Source organism: Ranitomeya imitator, unplaced genomic scaffold (assembly GCF_032444005.1).
Source record: "Ranitomeya imitator isolate aRanImi1 unplaced genomic scaffold, aRanImi1.pri SCAFFOLD_152, whole genome shotgun sequence".
In the NCBI taxonomy this organism is placed as follows: Eukaryota; Metazoa; Chordata; class Amphibia; order Anura; family Dendrobatidae; genus Ranitomeya; species Ranitomeya imitator.
In genome coordinates, this window is record NW_027194564.1 from 770307 (window position 1) to 789686 (window position 19380).

Genomic DNA, 19380 nt, shown 5'->3' on the forward strand with positions numbered 1-19380 from the left:
GGATCTGAGCTTCTCCTGATTGTTCCTGTGACCTGCTGCCTTGCATAGCTAAGTGCTTTTTGCTTTTTTGTTGCTTTTTTTCTGTCCAGCTTGTCTTTTGTTTTGCTGGAAGCTCTGAGACGCAAAGGGTGTACCGCCGTGCCGTTAGTTCGGCACGGTGGGTTTTTTTTGCCCCCTTTGCGTGGTTTTGCTTTAGGGTTTTTTGTAGACTGCAAAGTTCGCTTTACTGTCCTCGCTCTGTCCTAGAATATTGGGCCCCACTTTGCTGAATCTATTTCATCCCTACGTTTTGTCTTTTCATCTTACTCACAGTCATTATATGTGGGGGGCTGCCTTTTCCTTTGGGGAATTTCTCTGGGGCAAGTCAGGCCTATTTTTCTATCTTCAGGCTAGCTAGTTTCTTAGGCTGTGCCGAGTTGCCTAGGTAGTTGTTAGGCGCAATCCACAGCCGCTTTTAGTTGTGTTTAGGATAGGATCAGGTGTGCAGTCTACAGAGTTTCCACGTCTCAGAGCTCGTTCTTGTATTTTTTGGTATCTGTCAGATCACTGTGTGCGCTCTGATCGCTAAGCACACTGTGTTTCTGGATTGCCTTCATAACACCTGTCATTAGCAAATATAACAATACCCTACACTCTATAATCTACACTCTATACCCTACACTCTATACCCTACACTCTACACTCTATACCCTACACTCTATACCCTACACTCTATACTATACACTCTGCACCCTACACTCTATACCATACACTCTATGCCCTACACTCTATACCCTACACTTTATACCCTACACTCTACAATCTATACCCTACACTCTACACTCTGTACCAAACACTCTATACCCTATACCATACACTCTATACCCTACACTCTATACCTTACACTCTATACCCTACACTCTATACCCTACACTCTATACCCTACATTCTACACTCTATACTCTACACTCTATACCCTACACTCTATACCCTACACTCTATACCATACACTCTGTAACCTACACTCTATACCATACACTCTACACCCTACACTCTATACCATACACTCTATACCCTACACTCTATACCCTACACTCTATACCATACATTCTATACCCTACACTCTACACTCTATACCCTACACTCTATACCCTACACTCTATACCCTACGCTCTATACCCTACACTCTATACCTTACACTCTACACTCTATACTGTACACTCTATTCCATACACTCTATACCCTACACTCTATACCCTACACTCTAATCCCTACACTCTACACTCTATACCCTACACTCTATACCCTACACTCTATACCATACACTCTATTCCATACACTCTATACCCTACACTCTACACTCTACAATCTATACCCTACACTCTACACCAAACACTCAATACCCTATACTATATATCAGGAATTGCGGTCTGCAGAGTTCCCACGTCTCAGAGCTCGTTCTATTATTTTGGGTTATTGTCAGATCACTGTATGTGCTCTGATCGCTATGTACATTGTGTTACTGAATTGCCTTTCACAACAGCCAACACTGCTACCTGTATTAACCCTTTGGGGGGGAGAGGGCGCGGGGGGCTCAGAGAGGGGGGAGAGGGCGCGGGGGGTGAGTACGGATAGATAGGGGGGACTATTATGGCGGGGGGGTGAGTACCCCTGCTGGGGGCATTATTTTTGCAGTCGGTGTCAGGTGCGGCCCGCTGGGGGCATTATTGGTGCAGACGGTGTCACGTCCGGGTGCATTATTATCTGTTACACACAGTTGAGGAGACCCTCACTAACCTCTACCTCATTTACCCGCAGTGCTGACTGGCAGCGTGAAGACCCTCGTTAAGGGCGAGGAGGAGGGCACTCTGCTCGCCAGCATCAACATCATACAGACCTACAAGGAGGGAGATCTGAACATCCAGGAGGCTGGGAAGATAATGAGCGTCCAAATCATCGAGTGCCCCAAGTGCCCCATCCTGAAGAAAGGTGTGTACTGAGCGGTGCGATGTGCTGCAAACATGTACAGGGGTGGAATACTCTGCAGATTTGCTGTGTATCAGGCCGGCCTCACACTCAGCGTATGAAAATACGGTCCGTATATTACGGCCTTAATACGCTGAAAAGTCACGAAAATAGTGGTCCGTAGCTCCTCCGTAGGCAGGGTGTGTCACCGTTTTTTGCGCATGGCATCCTCCGTATGTAATCCGTATGGCAGCCGTAATGCGTGTTTTTATTGCAGGCTTGCAAAACCGACATACGGCTATACAAGGGATCCATGTGTAAAAAAAAAAAACATATATACTGTATATATATATATATATATATATATATATATACAGGTCCTTCTCAAAAAATTAGCATATAGTGTAAAATTTCATTATTTACCATAATGTAATGATTACAATTAAACTTTCATATATTATAGATTCATTATCCACCAACTGAAATTTGTCAGGTCTTTTATTGTTTCAATACTGATGATTTTGGCATACAACTCCTGATAACCCAAAAAACCTGTCTCAATAAATTAGCATATTTCACCCATCCAATCAAATAAAAGTGTTTTTTAATAACAAACAAAAAAACCATCAAATAATAATGTTCAGTTATGCACTCAATACTTGGTCGGGAATCCTTTGGCAGAAATGACTGCTTCAATGCGGCGTGGCATGGAGGCAATCAGCCTGTGACACTGCTGAGATGTTATGGAGGCCCAGGATGCTTCAATAGCGGCCTTAAGCTCATCCAGAGTGTTGGGTCTTTTGTCTCTCAACTTTCTCTTCACAATATCCCACAGATTCTCTATGGGGTTCAGGTCAGGAGAGTTGGCAGGCCAATTGAGCACAGTAATACCATGGTCAGTAAACCATTTACCAGTGGTTTTGGCACTGTGAGCAGGTGCCAGGTCGTGCTGAAAAATGAAATCTTCATCTCCATAAAGCATTTCAGCCGATGGAAGCATGAAGTGCTCCAAAATCTCCTGATAGCTAGCTGCATTGACCCTGCCCTTGATGAAACACAGTGGACCAACACCAGCAGCTGACTGTGGGTACTTGACACTGGACTTCAGGCATTTTGGCATTTCCTTCTCCCCAGTCTTCCTCCAGACTCTGGCACCTTGATTTCCGAATGACATGCAAAATTTGCTTTCAGCAGAAAAAAGTACTTGGGACCACTTAGCAACAGTCCAGTGCTGCTTCTCTGTAGCCCAGGTCAGGCGCCTCTGCCGCTGTTTATGGTTCAAAAGTGGCTTTACCTGGGGAATGCGGCACCTGTAGCCCATTTCCTGCACACGCCTGTGCACGGTGGCTCTGGATGTTTCCACACCAAACTCAGTCCACTGCTTCCTCAGGTTCCCCAAGGTCTGGAATCGGTCCTTCTCCACAATCTTCCTCAGGGTCCGGTCTCCTCTTCTCGTTGTACAGCGTTTTCTGCCACATTGTTTCCTTCCAACAGACTTACCATTGAGGTGCCTTGATACAGCACTCTGGGAACAGCCTATTTGTTGAGAAATTTCTTTCTGGGTCTTACCCTCTTGCTTGAGGGTGTCAATGATGGCCTTCTTGACGTCTGTCAGGTCGCTAGTCTTACCCATGATGGGGGTTTTGAGTAATGAACCAGGCAGGGAGTTTATAAAAGCCTCAGGTATCTTTTGCATGTGTTTAGAGTTAATTAGTTGATTCAGAAGATTAGGGTAATAGGTCGTTTAGAGAACCTTTTCTTGATATGCTAATTTATTGAGACAGGTTTTTTGGGTTATCAGGAGTTGTATGCCAAAATCATCAGTATTAAAACAATAAAAGACCTGACAAATTTCAGTTGGTGGATAATGAATCTATAATATATGAAAGTTTAATTGTAATCATTACATTATGGTAAATAATGAAATTTTACACTATATGCTAATTTTTTGAGAAGGACCTGTATATATGTCAGTAGACACATATATGTATACAGTATATATATTATTACTTCATACAGCGCGAGATAGCAGAAAGCCGGTAATTCAATTACCGGCTTTTGCTTTCTCCTTCCTAAACCCGACATGATATGAGACATGGTTTACATACAGTAAACCATCTCATATGACCATTTTTTTGCATATTCCACACTACTAATGTTAGTAGTGTGTATATGCAAAATTTGGCCGTTCTAGCTAGTAAAATAAGGGGTTAAATGGCAGAAAAAATTGGCGTGGGCTCCCGCACAATTTTCTCCGCCAGAGTGGTAAAGCCAGTGACTGAGGGCAGATATTAATAGCCTGGAGAGGGTCCATGGTTATTGGCCCCCCCCTGGCTAAAAACACCTGCCCCCAGCCACCCCAGAAAAGGCACATCTGGAAGATGCGCCTATTCTGGCACTTGGCCACTCTCTTCCCATTCCCATGTAGCGGTGGGATATGGGGTAATGAAGGGTTAATGCCACCTTGCTATTGTAAGGTGACATTAAGCCTAATTAATAATGAAGAGGCGTCAATTATGACACCTATCCATTATTAATCCAATACTAGTAAAGGGTTAAAAAAACCACACACATTATTAAAAATTAATTTATTGAAAAAATCACAAAGGCTGTTGTATTAATTTATTCTACTGTCAATCCACTCACTGAAGACCCTCGATCTGTAAATTAAAAAAAAATAATAAATCAACAATATACATACCTTCCGAGGATCTGTAAGGTCCAACGATGTAGATCCATCTGAAGGGGTTAAAATATTTTGCAGACACGAGCTACGCTAATGCAGGCTGCTCATGTCTGCAAAACCCCGGCGAATGAAGGTAAAGTAGGTCAATGACCTATATTTAGCTTCATTTGCGGTGAGGCACCCTCTGCTGGCTGTTCCTAGATCGTGGGAACTTTCCTAGAAAGCTCCCTGGCTTGAGTTCATATGAGGACAACCAGCAGAGGGCGCCTCACCGCAAACGAAGCTAAATATAGGTCATTGACCTACTTTACCTTCATTCGCCGGGGTTTTGCAGACATGAGCAGCCTGCATTAGCGGAGCTCGTGTCTGCAAAATATTTTAACCCCTTCAGATGGATCTACATCGTTGGACCTTACAGATCCTCGGAAGGTATGTATATTGTTGGTTTATTATTTTTTTTTAATTTACAGATCGAGGGTCTTCAGTGAGTGGATTGAGAGTAGAATAAATTAATACAACAGCCTTTGTGATTTTTTCAATAAATTAATTTTTAATAATGTGGGCTTTTTTTTAACCCTTTACTAGTATTGGATTAATAATGGATAGGTGTCATAATTGACGCCTCTCCATTATTAATTAGGCTTAATGTCACCTTACAATAGCAAGGTGGCATTAACCCTTCATTACCCCATATCCCACCGCTACACGGGAATGGGAAGAGAGTGGCCAAGTGCCAGAATAGGCGCATCTTCCAGATGTGCCTTTTCTGGGGTGGCTGGGGGCAGATATTTTTAGCCAGGGGGGGCCAATAACCGTGGACCCTCTCCAGGCTATTAATATCTGCCCTCAGTCACTGGCTTTACCCCTCTGGCGGAGAAAATTGTGCGGGAGCCCACGCCAATTTTTTCCGCCATTTAACCCTTTAATAACTAGAACGGCCAAATTTTGCACATACACACTACTAACATTAGTAGTGTGGAATATGCAAAAAAAATGGTGATATGAGATGGTTTACTGTATGTAATCATGTCTCATATCATGTCGGGTTTAGGAAGGAGAAAGCAAAAGCCGGTAATTGAATTGCCGGCTTTTCTCTCTAACACCGCTGCGTATTCCTCGCTAGTCACACTGCTGGTCCGTGTGTAATCCGTATTTTTGGGGCTTCCATAGACTTTCATTGACGTTTTATTTGCGCAATACGGTGACAAACGCAGCATGGTGCGATTTTCTACGGCCGTAGAAAGCCGTATAATACTGATCAGTTTAATACGGCAGATAGGAGCAGAGGCATAGAGAATAATTGTGCCGTATTTTTAGCGAGTTTTACAGACGTAGTTTCTGCGCTCTTACGTCCGTAAAACTCGCAAGTGTGACGCCGGCCTCAGGAGGTGCAGGGGCGATGTGCTGCAGACATGTACAGGGGTCAGGGGTAGAATACTCTGCAGAGTTGCTGTGTATCAGGAGGTGCAGGGTGCGATGTGCTGCAGACATGTACAGGGGTGGAATGCTCTGCAGACCCCCGTGTCAGTCGGTAGAGATTCTCTGCAGGAATGCCCGGTGTGTGGCGCTGAACCATCTCTGTATCTGCAGGCGCCAGTTATCTCTTCATGGGGAAGGTGGACGACTTTGGCCGCGGTCGGATCGTCGGCGACAGTTTTGTCATCAGTTACCGCGCTCAGCAGCATCAGATCCTCACCAGCATCGCCAAGAAGCCCTGCTAGAGGCCGCCGTGAAGTTAGTGCCGGCGCCAGGATCCCGCTGCCATGTTGCTATGGCGACAGCCTTCTTCCGCCTTGCCCTCCATATTGCATCTGATGTCTTTTCTGTACTCCTCCTCAACTGAAATAAACGGACCACAAACCATTCTGCTCCAATGTGTCTGCGCGTCACCGCCGTATGTACGTCCCCTGCAGGCATCGAGCCATCAGAGACTGATAACAGAGGACAATAGGGAGCAATTGTATCACCAAAGTCACTATGTCCACGCGTCACCGCCGTATGTGCACCCCTGTGCGAGCTGTCAGACTGATAACAGAGGACCATAGGGAGCAATGGTATCACCATAGCCAATGTGGGAAAATACCGGAGACAGTGGAGTTCTACGGCTCCAGGGCTGAAGGGCAAAATAATGCCACCAAACCAATAGGACCACCGCAGAGAGCCAGAATATGACCACCATCCGGTGACTAAATAAAACCCACCAATAATACCGCATAAAATAATGCCACATACCGTAATAACCTATACTACGCTGACTTAATACCGCCATACTGATCATTAATTTTGCAGTCTGGTATCTGGCAGATGACACTCTGCAGAGACTCTGTGTCTGCAGACTTTTAAATCCTTATACCTTGCAGTGCACACGCTGTCAGCATTCATTGATACCGCTGGTGAGAGTCGGCAATTTGCACGCTTGCATTCATGTGCCGATTAGATGTGCTCAGCTTCCCTAAATTCACTTATAGAGAGGTAGATCAGGCAAATGAGCGAATCCCCGGAACAGACTGGCAACAGTGGTGATTACTTAAAGTGTGCACAGTCACAGTGTCTCTGCAGAATTTCTCAAGAAGAAATGACTACCCTTTTAATAAAAAAACACACTACTAATACTAAATTTATCACCAGTGACATTATACACAGGAGCTCTGTATATAGTGTACAGGTAATACAGTGATCACCAGTGACATTATACACAGGAGCTCTGTCTATAATGTCTGTGTACAGGTAATACAGTGACCATCAGTGACATTATACACAGGAACTCTATATATAGTATCAGTGTACAGGTAATACAGGGATTACCATTGACATCATACACAGGAGCTCTGTATGTAGTGTATAGTGTAGAGGTAATACAGTGATCACCAGTGACATTATACACAGGAGCTCTGTATATAGTATAGTGTATATGTAATACAGTAATCACCAGTGACATTATACGCAGGAGCCAGGTATATAGTGTACAGGTGTTACAGTGATCACCAGTGACATTATGCACAGGAGCTCTGTATATAGTGTACAGGTAATATAATGATCACCAGTGACATTAGACTCAGGAGCTCTGTATATAGTGTATAATGTACAGGTAATACAGTGATCACTGGTGACATTATACACAGGAGCTCTGTATATAGTGTACAGGTGTTACAGTGAACACCAGTGGCATTATACACAGGAGCTCTGTATATAGTGTACGGGTAATACAGTGATCACCCGTGACATTATACACAGGAGCTCTGTATATATTGTACAGATAATACAGGGATCACCCGTGACATTATACACAGGAGCTCTGTATATACATAGTGTATAGTGTACAGGTAATACAATGATCACCAGTGACATACACAGGAGCTCTGTATATATTGTACAGATAATACAGGGATCACCCGTGACATTATACACAGGAGCTCTGTATATACATAGTGTATAGTGTACAGGTAATACAATGATGACCTTTGACATTATACACATGAGCTCTGTATATAGTGTACAGGTAATACAGGGATCACCAGTGACATACACAGGAGCTCTGTATATAGTGTATACTGTAGAGGTAATACAGGGATCACCAGTGACATTATACAACTGAGTGCTGTACATAGTGTGTAGTTTACGTAAAATACAAGGATCACTAGTGACAATTGTAAGGCAGTGACTTTTGTGTCTGTGCAGCAATGGGGCCATGATCCAAGAAAGTTTAACTTAAAAGTCTTTTATTTTCCAACATACAAACAAATCCAAAACTTTATTCTCTGTTTCCCTTCACCCCCTATCCTGTTTGCACCTTCATGACCAGGCCAAATTTTAAAATTCTGACCACTGTCACTTTATGAGGTCATAATGCTGAAACTGGTCAGTGGATCTCACTGATTAGGAGACTGTTTTATCATGAGATATTGTACTTTATAATAGTCATAAAATTTATTCAACATGATTTGCGTATATTTGTGAAACAATCAGAAATTTGGCAAAAATTTCACAATTTTCTAACTTTTAATTTTAATTTCCTTAAATCTGAGAATCACATCACACAAAATAGTTAATAAATAACATTTCCCCCATGTCTACTTTACATCCGCACAATTTTGGAACCATACTTTTTTTTCGTTAGGAATTTAGAAGGGTTAAAAGTTGACCAGCGATTTCTCATTTTTCCAACTAAATTTACAAAACTATTTTTTGGGGGACCACCTGACATTTGAAGTGACTTTGAGGGGCCTATATGACAGAAAATACCCAAAGGTGGCACTATTCTAAATACTGCACCCCTCAAGAAGTTTATTTACCCTTTAGGTCAGTGGTTCTCAACCTTTCTAATGCCGTGACCCCGCAATACAGTTCCTCATGTTGCGGTGACCCCCAACCCAAAAAATAATTTTGGTGGCTACTTTAAAACTGTAATTTTATTAGTTATGATTCGGAATGTAAATATCTGATATGCATTATGTATAGAGGTAATACAGAGATCACTGGTGACATTATACACAGGACCTCTATATAGTATACAGTGTATAGTGTCAGTGTATAGGTAACACTGACTCACCAGTGACGTCTCTAGGTGAAGTCCTTCATCTTTCATCCAGCACAGACCGCCATCATTCCTTCCAGCCAGGACTCGTTTCTGCAGGAAATAACACAGTTATCTAGAGCTCCGCTTGCAGAACACATTACTTAATTTTTCACAACTTCTACATTACACCACATGAAGATAAAAAGGCGATATAGTGTCACTCTGCACAGTAACAGGACCGCCCCCCCATTTAAAACAGTATACTCAAAAAATAAAATAAATACATCACTGCAGTAATAATATCCCTTAATTATCCCCTATTATGCCTATGGTAACACTATTCCCCACCCTGGCCCCGTTTATCTCATTCCTGGCTCCAGCCATATGTTCTCGCATCCTGCCCTCATGAGTATCCATTCTACTCCATATGATCTCCCCATCCTGCCCCACCAGCCTCCATCGTATCCGTCCTGCCCCATGATCCAATCCTGCCCCGTGTCTCCAATCATGCCCCGTATCTACATTCTGCCCATGCCTCAAGTCCTGCCCCCAGTGTGTCCAGCATATTACCCCCATGTTGTCCAGCAATCTGCCCCAGTGTGTCCAGCATATTACCCCCAGTGTGTCCAGCAATCTGCCCCAGTGTTCAGCATTGCCCCAGTGTGTCCAGAAGTCTGCCCCAGGGTCTCCAGCATTGCCTCAATGTGTCCAGAAATCTGCCAAAGGGTCTCCAGTATTGCCCCAGTGTGTCCAGCAATCTGCCCCATATTCTCCTGTATTGCCCCAGTGTGTCCAGCAATCTGCCCCATGGTCTCCAGTATTGCCCCAGTGTGTCCAGCATTCTGCCCCATAGTCTCCTGTATTGCCCCAGTGTGTCCAGCATTCTGCCCCATGGTCTCCTGTATTGCCCCAGTGTGTCCAGCAATCTGCCCCATAGTCTCCTGTATTGCCCCAGTGTGTCCAGCAATCTGCCCCATGGTCTCCTGTATTGCCCCAGTGTGTCCAGCATTCTGCCACATGGTCTCCTGTATTGCCCCAGTGTGTCCAGCAATCTGCCCCATGGTCTCCAGTATTGCCCCAGTGTTTCCAGCATTCTGCCCCATGGTCTCCTGTATTGCCCCAGTGTGTCCAGCATTCTGCCCCATGGTCTCCTGTATTGCCCCAGTGTGTCCAGCAATCTGCCCCATGGTCTCCTGTATTGCCCCAGTGTGTCCAGCATTCTGCCACATGGTCTCCTGTATTGCCCCAGTGTGTCCAGCAATCTGCCCCATGGTCTCCAGTATTGCCCCAGTGTGTCCAGCAATCTGCCCCATAGTAGTCTCCTGTATTGCCCCAGTGTGTCCAGCAATCTGCCCCATGGTCTCCTGTATTGCCCCAGTGTGTCCAGCATTCTGCCCCAGTGTGTCCAGCAATCTGCCCCATAGTCTCCTGTATTGCCCCAGTGTGTCCAGCAATCTGCCCCATGGTCTCCAGTATTGCCCCAGTGTGTCCAGCAATCTGCCCCATAGTAGTCTCCTGTATTGCCCCAGTGTGTCCAGCAATCTGCCCCATGGTCTCCAGTATTGCCCCAGTGTGTCCAGCAATCTGCCCCATTGTCTCCTGTATTGCCCCAGTGTGTCCAGCATTCTGCCCCATGGTCTCCAGTATTGCCCCAGTGTGTCCAGCAATCTGCCCCATAGTCTCCTGTATTGCCCCAGTGTGTCCAGCAATCTGCCCCATGGTCTCCTGTATTGCCCCAGTGTGTCCAGCAATCTGCCCCAAAGTAGTCTCCTGTATTGCCCCAGTGTGTCCAGCAATCTGCCCCATGGTCTCCTGTATTGCCCCAGTGTGTCCAGCATTCTGCCCCATGGTCTCCAGTATTGCCCCAGTGTGTCCAGCAATCTGCCCCATAGTCTCCTGTATTGCCCCAGTGTGTCCAGCAATCTGCCCCATGGTCTCCAGTATTGCCCCAGTGTGTCCAGCATTCTGCCCCATGGTCTCCTGTATTGCCCCAGTGTGTCCAGCATTCTGCCCCATGGTCTCCAGTATTGCCCCAGTGTGTCCAGCATTCTGCCCCATGGTCTCCAGTATTGCCCCAGTGTGTCCAGCAATCTGCCCCATGGTCTCCTGTATTGCCCCAGTGTGTCCAGCAATCTGCCCCATAGTAGTCTCCTGTATTGCCCCAGTGTGTCCAGCAATCTGCCCCATGGTCTCCTGTATTGCCCCAGTGTGTCCAGCATTCTGCCCCATGGTCTCCAGTATTGCCCCAGTGTGTCCAGCAATCTGCCCCATAGTCTCCTGTATTGCCCCAGTGTGTCCAGCAATCTGCCCCATGGTCTCCTGTATTGCCCCAGTGTGTCCAGCATTCTGCCACATGGTCTCCTGTATTGCCCCAGTGTGTCCAGCAATCTGCCCCATGGTCTCCAGTATTGCCCCAGTGTGTCCAGCATTGCCCCCAGACAGTCAGACATAAAGAAAAAAAAAAAAAAGTAAAATCCTCACCTCTCCCGTTCCTAGCGCAGGTCCGGTGCAGCCAGTCAGCGTCTCTCCGGCTCTGCGACGCTCAGGACAGAGAGGCAGAGCGGCGCGCACAGTAGTGACGTCATCGCGCCCTCTGCTCTGAGACGTCGCAGAGTCAGAGGACGCTGCAGCTGCCGGCGCCGCAGGAACCAATAGAGGTGAGTATTAGAGCGGGGGCGGGGCCCGGGGGTGGGGGGAGCTGGCCCTGGTCGTGGCGGCGGACGGCGCCGCCCGAAGATTTAAAGGGGCGTCTTTTTTTTTTTTCTTCTTCTCCCCCCTTCCTACGCCACTGGTGGCGACCCCTGTGCTTTGGTCGTTCGACCCCCCTCGGGGTCGCGACCCCCAGGTTGAGAACCGATGCTTTAGGTGCTTCACAGGAACTAAAGCAATGTGGAAGGAAAGAATGAACATTTAACTTTTTTCACAAAAAGTTTATGTTATACCCATATTTTTTATTTTCACAAGAGTAACAAGAAAAAACGACCCAGAACATTTGTTGTGCGATTTCTCGAGTACAGAGATACCCAATATGTTGGGGAAAACTACTGTTTGAGTGCACAGCAGAGCTCGGAAAGGAAGGAACACTGTTTGACTTTTTTTAATGCAAAATTGTCTGGAATTGAGATCGGACGCCATGTCACATTTGGAGAGCCGCTGATGTGCCTAAACAGTGGAAACCCCGCACACGTGACCCAATTTTGGAAGCTATACCCCTCAGCGAACTGATCTAGATGTGTGCTGAGCACCTTGAACCACCAGATGCTTCACAAAAGTGTATAACACACAGCCGTGAAAATAAAAATCTATTTTTTTCACAAGCATGATCTTTTAGCCGTCATTTTTTTTTTATTTTTACAAGGGTAAGACCCCAAAAATTGTTGTGGAATTTCTTTTGAGTACGCAGATACCTGCCTGGCTGGGGGGACGGGCAGGTGGTGAGCGGCCCACTGCGGGACTTAACGCTGGCTCCTTGGGAGGTCTGTTCTAGCAATCTGCCCCATGGTCTCCTGTATTGCCCCAGTGTGTCCAGCATTCTGCCACATGGTCTCCTGTATTGCCCCAGTGTGTCCAGCAATCTGCCCCATGGTCTCCAGTATTGCCCCAGTGTGTCCAGCATTCTGCCCCATGGTCTCCTGTATTGCCCCAGTGTGTCCAGCATTCTGCCCCATGGTCTCCTGTATTGCCCCAGTGTGTCCAGCAATCTGCCCCATAGTCTCCTGTATTGCCCCAGTGTGTCCAGCAATCTGCCCCATGGTCTCCTGTATTGCCCCAGTGTGTCCAGCATTCTGCCACATGGTCTCCTGTATTGCCCCAGTGTGTCCAGCAATCTGCCCCATGGTCTCCAGTATTGCCCCAGTGTGTCCAGCAATCTGCCCCATAGTAGTCTCCTGTATTGCCCCAGTGTGTCCAGCAATCTGCCCCATGGTCTCCTGTATTGCCCCAGTGTGTCCAGCATTCTGCCCCATGGTCTCCTGTATTGCCCCAGTGTGTCCAGCATTCTGCCACATGGTCTCCTGTATTGCCCCAGTGTGTCCAGCAATCTGCCCCATGGTCTCCAGTATTGCCCCAGTGTGTCCAGCAATCTGCCCCATAGTAGTCTCCTGTATTGCCCCAGTGTGTCCAGCATTCTGCCCCATGGTCTCCAGTATTGCCCCAGTGTGTCCAGCAATCTGCCGCATAGTCTCCTGTATTGCCCCAGTGTGTCCAGCAATCTGCCCCATGGTCTCCAGTATTGCCCCAATGTGTCCAGCAATCTGCCCCAGTGTGTCCAGCATTCTGCCCCATGGTCTCCTGTATTGCCCCAGTGTGTCCAGCATTCTGCCACATGGTCTCCTGTATTGCCCCAGTGTGTCCAGCAATCTGCCCCATGGTCTCCAGTATTGCCCCAGTGTGTCCAGCATTGCCCCCAGACAGTCAGACATAAAGAAAAAAAAAAAAAAGTAAAATCCTCACCTCTCCCGTTCCTAGCGCAGGTCCGGTGCAGCCAGTCAGCGTCTCTCCGGCTCTGCGACGCTCAGGACAGAGAGGCAGAGCGGCGCGCACAGTAGTGACGTCATCGCGCCCTCTGCTCTGAGACGTCGCAGAGTCAGAGGACGCTGCAGCTGCCGGCGCCGCAGGAACCAATAGAGGTGAGTATTAGAGCGGGGGCGGGGCCCGGGGGTGGGGGGAGCTGGCCCTGGTCGTGGTGGCGGACGGCGCCCCCCGAAGATTTAAAGGGGCGTCTTTTTTTTTTTCTTCTTCTCCCCCCTTCCTACGCCACTGGTGGCGACCCCTGTGCTTTGGTCGTTCGACCCCCCTCGGGGTCGCGACCCCCAGGTTGAGAACCGCTGCTTTAGGTGCTTCACAGGAACTAAAGCAATGTGGAAGGAAAGAATGAACATTTAACTTTTTTCACAAAAAGTTTATGTTATACCCATATTTTTTATTTTCACAAGAGTAACAAGAAAAAACGACCCAGAACATTTGTTGTGCGATTTCTCGAGTACAGAGATACCCAATATGTTGGGGAAAACTACTGTTTGAGTACACGGCAGAGCTCGGAAAGGAAGGAACACTGTTTGACTTTTTTTAATGCAAAATTGTCTGGAATTGAGATCGGACGCCATGTCACATTTGGAGAGCCGCTGATGTGCCTAAACAGTGGTACCCCCGCACACGTGACCCAATTTTGGAAGCTATACCCCTCAGCGAACTGATCTAGATGTGTGCTGAGCACCTTGAACCACCAGATGCTTCACAAAAGTGTATAACACACAGCCGTGAAAATAAAAATCTATTTTTTTCACAAGCATGATCTTTTAGCCGTCATTTTTTTTTTATTTTTACAAGGGTAAGACCCCAAAAATTGTTGTGGAATTTCTTTTGAGTACGCAGATACCTGCCTGGCTGGGGGGACGGGCAGGTGGTGAGCGGCCCACTGCGGGACTTAACGCTGGCTCCTTGGGAGGTCTGTTCTAGACCCCCCCCCTCTTCTTGAGTAACATCATCTTCCACCTCCTCCCCACCATCCGTGGCATTGTCCATCTCCCTGCCTCTGGCCCTGCCACCGGCCATCCTTGTAATCTTTGGTCACTGACACAGAGCTGATGCCCCCCCACACCTCACAGTATTTGCACAACAACTACCTAGTGTTGATCTAAGGACGCCAGCGGGAAAAAGCTACCGCCTGTGGTCATTAGTGCCTGGGACAGGTGAGGAATATGGTTTTTAGTATTTTCATTTTTACAGTAATTAATGAGAAAAATATGGCAGGGGAGTATTATTAAATAAAGGACTTTATTCTTGCTGTGCATTTATTTCAATACTTACTATAGTGTTACTAATGGGGACATCCTATAGATGCCTCTCCATTACTAACCTCTGGGCTTGATGCCTGCTGACAGCACAAAGGTGACATCAACCCCCAACCCTATTATCCCACTTGCCACCGTGCCAGGACAAGTTGGAAGAGCGAGGCTAAGTGCCAGATTTGGCGCACACCTTATGGATACGTCATTTCTGGGGCAACTGAGGGCTGATGTTGGTAGCCTTGGAAGGCGGCCAGTATCCATGGCCCCTTCCCAGGCTATAAATATCAACCCACAGCTGTTTGTTTAGCCTTTGCTGGTTAGAATTTATAGGGGAACCCTACGTCAGTTTTTTTCTGGGGTCCCCCATAAACTCCCCAGGAAAGGCTAGGTATACAGCTGTGAGCTGATATTAGCAGCCTCGGAACTTTATAGGATGTTGTCCCTTTCCACAGATTAGTAACATCTGCCCCAGCCGTCGGCTTTTCATCTGCTGGTTATGAAATTTATGCAGGAGGCCACGACTTTTTTTTAATTTTAATTCTACTTTTACACAGAATGTGCACAGCGGGTGCTGAATACAACTCCCATCAGTCATCTGGACACGCTGATCACATGGAGACTAGGCAACAATGATGAGAGCTGCCTTCAGCAGTCGGCGCATGGGAACAGCGCAAACTGTGCCACTTGTTCCCAGGTGCCGGTACGTGTCACATTGACGACACATGGATGTCATCTGTCCGTCATCATTGTGCAGCATGCATTTTGTCCATTATATTGTAAGGGGTTACAAAGACTGAAAGACCCCCACCCTTCTCTTGGTGAAATGTTCTTACTGTAGAAGTTTTACTACTAGATGCAGCTATGTATATTGTATTATCTACCTGATTGCTGTGATGTGTATATTATGAATAGGGAAAGTGCAGTATTTTGATTAGGACTAGTGTTGAGCATTCCGATACCGCAAGTATCGGGTATCGGCCGATACTTGCGGTATCGGAATTCCGATACCGAGATCCGATATTTTTGTGATATCGGGTATCGGTATCGGAAGTGTAAAATAAAGAATTAAAATAAAAAATATTGTTATATTCACCTCTCCGGCGGCCCCTGGACATCAGCGGGAGGATCCGGCGTCCGGCACGGCTTCTTTCTTCAAAATGCGCGCCTTTAGGACCTGTGGTATGACGTCCCGGCTTCTGATTGGTCGCGTGCCGCCCATGTGACCGCCACGCGACCAATCAGAAGCCGCGACGTCATTCCTCAGCTAAAGTCCTAGAATGAGCGCCTTCTAGGACCTGAGGAATGACGTCGCGGCTTCTGATTGGTCGCGTGGCGGTCACATGGGCGGCACGCGACCAATCAGAAGCCGGGACGTCATACCACAGGTCCTAAAGGCGCGCATTTTGAAGAAAGAAGCCGTGCCGGACGCCGGATCCTCCCGCTGATGTCCAGGGGCCGCCGGAGAGGTGAATATAACAATATTTTTTATTTTAATTCTTTATTTTACACTTTAATATGGATCCCAGGGCCTGAAGGAGAGTTTCCTCTCCTTCAGACCCTGGGATCCATGAGGATACATTCCGATACTTGATGTCCCATTGACTTGTATTGGTATCGGATATCGGTATCGGCAATATCCGATATTTTTCGGGTATCGGCCGATACTATCCGATACCGATACTTTCAAGTATCGGACGGTATCGCTCAACACTAATTAGGACACTTGATGGAGATACCTCAGTACAGAAGTATTCTCTGTTCCCAGGCGCCGGGTGCTCTCATCATTGTCCGCTGCTCTCTCTGAGATCAGCGCGAGCAGGAGACAATGTTGAGAGTTGTACTGAAATGTAAAATTAAGAATAAAATAAAAAATCACATTATACTCACACCTAATCCCCTGAAGCCATTGTCACCTGTAAACAAATAAAACTAAAAACAACAATATCCCTCCCCTGTTCGAAGTTGAAATGTTACCTCTGGTTACAGGCGTGGGCTGATGGGACTACTACTCCCATCAGCCTATGCCTGCTGCCGCTCCTAACAGTATTCATCAGCCGGCTCCTGAACTATAAATAAATGTTAAAAAATGCCATGGGTTCCCCTGTATTTTTGATAACCAACCAGGCAAAACTGGGGCAGCAACCCTCAGGGCTATCATGGCTGGTTATCAAGAATAGAGGAGTCACCCCCTTTTTTGACAACCATGATCGCTAAAGCAGACAGCTGGGGGCTGGTATTCTCAGGCTGGTAAGGGGCCATGGATATTGACCCCCTCCAGCCTACAAATAACAGCCCTCAGCTACCCAGAAAAGGCACATCTATTAGATGCTCCAATTCTGGCGCTTTGCCCGACTCTTCTCAGTTGCCCTGTAGCGGTGGCACGTGGGGTTCGTATTTGTGGGGTTGATGTCACCTCTGTATTGTCCAGTGACATCAAGCCCACTGGTTAGTAATGGAGAAGTGTCTATAAGACACCTCTCCATTACTAATCCTATAGTTATATGGTAAATAAAGACACAGACAGAATAAAGTCCTTTATTAGAAATCAGACTAAACACAGTATTACTCGCCTAACACCTAATTCCACCGAAGCCCTCATCTCCTGTAAGAAAACAAAAAGAAAATATAACCATATTGGCCACGTTCGCAACGATCAGGAATAATAGCGTCTTCGACGCGGCGTTCTGATCACGCAGGTAAATCCGCAGGTGCTCAGTGATCCGGTGTGCTCAGTGATCCGGTACGCTCAGTGATGCAGTGCGCTCAGTGGTCCGGTGCGCTCAGTGAACTGCTGCGCTCAGTGATCCGATGCTCTCAGTGATTGGCTGCACTCAGTGATCCAGTGCGCTCAGTGATCCGCTGTGCTCAGTGATCCAGTGCACTTAGTGATCCAGTGCGCTCAGTGATCCAGTCCGCTCAGTGATCCGATGCTCTCAGTGATCCAGTGCGCTCAGTGATCCAGTGCGCTCAGTGATCCGCTGCACTCAGTGATCCAGTGTGCTCAGTGATCTGCTGCGCTCAGTGATCCGCTGCACTCAGTGATCCAGTGCGCTCAGTGATCTGCTACGCTCAGTGATGCAGTGCGCTCAGTGATCCGATGCTCTCAGTGATCCGCTGTGCTCAGTGATCGGCTGCACTCAGTGATCCAGTGCACTTAGTGATCCAGTGCACTCAGTGATCCAGTCCGCTCAGTGATCCGATGCACTCAGTGGTCCAGTGCGCTCAGTGATCCGATGCGCTCAGTGATCCAGTGCGTTCAGTGATCCAGTGCGCTCAGTGATCAGATGCGCTCACTGATCCGATCCCCGCCATAAGGGACCCCCTATCCATCCATACACACCACCCCCCCATTAAGGGACCCCCTATCCATCCATACACGGGCCCCTGCCATAAGAGACCCCCTATCCATCCATACACAGACCCCCACCATAACGGACCCCCTTATCTATCCGTACTCACCCCCCCCCCCCAGTAAGGGACCCCCTATCCATCCGTACTCACCCCTCCCCCCGCAGTAAGGGACCCCCTATCTATCCATACACGGGCCCCCGTCATAAGGGACCCCCTATCCATCCATACACTGACCCCCGCCATAACGTACCCCCCTATCTATCCGTGCTCACCCCCCGCGCCCTCTCCCCCCTCTCTGAGCCCCCCGCACCCTCTCACCCCCAAAGGGTTAATACCGGTAGCAGTGTTGGCACCCCCCCCTAAAGGGTTAATACCGGTAGCAGTGTTGGCACCCCCCCTAAAGGGTTAAAACCGGTAGCAGTGTTGGCACCCCCCTAAAGGGTTAATACCGGTAGCAGTGTTGGCACCCCCCTAAAGGGTTAATACCGGTAGCAGTGTTGGCACCCCCCCTAAAGGGTTAATACCGGTAGCAGTGTTGGCACCCCCCCTAAAGGGTTAATACCGGTAGCAGTGTTGGCACCCCCCCAAAGGGTTAATACCGGTAGCAGTGTTAGCACCAGGGGGGGTGCTAACACTGCTACCGGTATTAACCCTTTGGGGGGGTGCCAACACTGCTACCGGTATTAACCCTTTAGGGGGAAAGGGTTAATACCAGTAGCAGTCTTAGCACCCCCCCTAAAGGGTTAATACCGGTAGCAGTGTCACTGTCCGCTGTCTGGCATGCCGCCAAAACGAGAAGGCGGGAGAAGGGGTTTGGGGCGTGTTTCGCTGGGAGAGAACCCGCCCAGGAGACCACTCGCCCACCACAAGGCATTGCTATTACACGCCCACCACAAGGCATTGCTATTACAGCCTCGGGTGGCGCGCAGCTACTGCGCATGCGCCAGGTGCGCCAGGTGCGCCAGGTGCGCGCGGCCGTGCAGCCTCGGGCGGCGCGCAGTAGCCCTAGCTACTGCGCAAGCGCCAGGTTCGCGCGGCCGTGAGTGCCGCGCGTGCATGTGGCGCATGCGCAGTTAACATATAATACTGCCTAC

At 47.8% G+C, this 19380-nt stretch overlaps 1 long non-coding RNA gene across 1 annotated transcript; it reads left to right on the forward strand.

Moving 5' to 3' along the window:
- Positions 1 to 1802: 1802 nt before the first annotated feature.
- On the forward strand, positions 1803 to 6504 carry LOC138655356 (uncharacterized). Its single transcript, XR_011316726.1, has 2 exons — positions 1803 to 1968; positions 6221 to 6504. It is a non-coding gene; the product is annotated as an uncharacterized lncRNA (long non-coding RNA).
- Positions 6505 to 19380: the final 12876 nt, after the last annotated feature.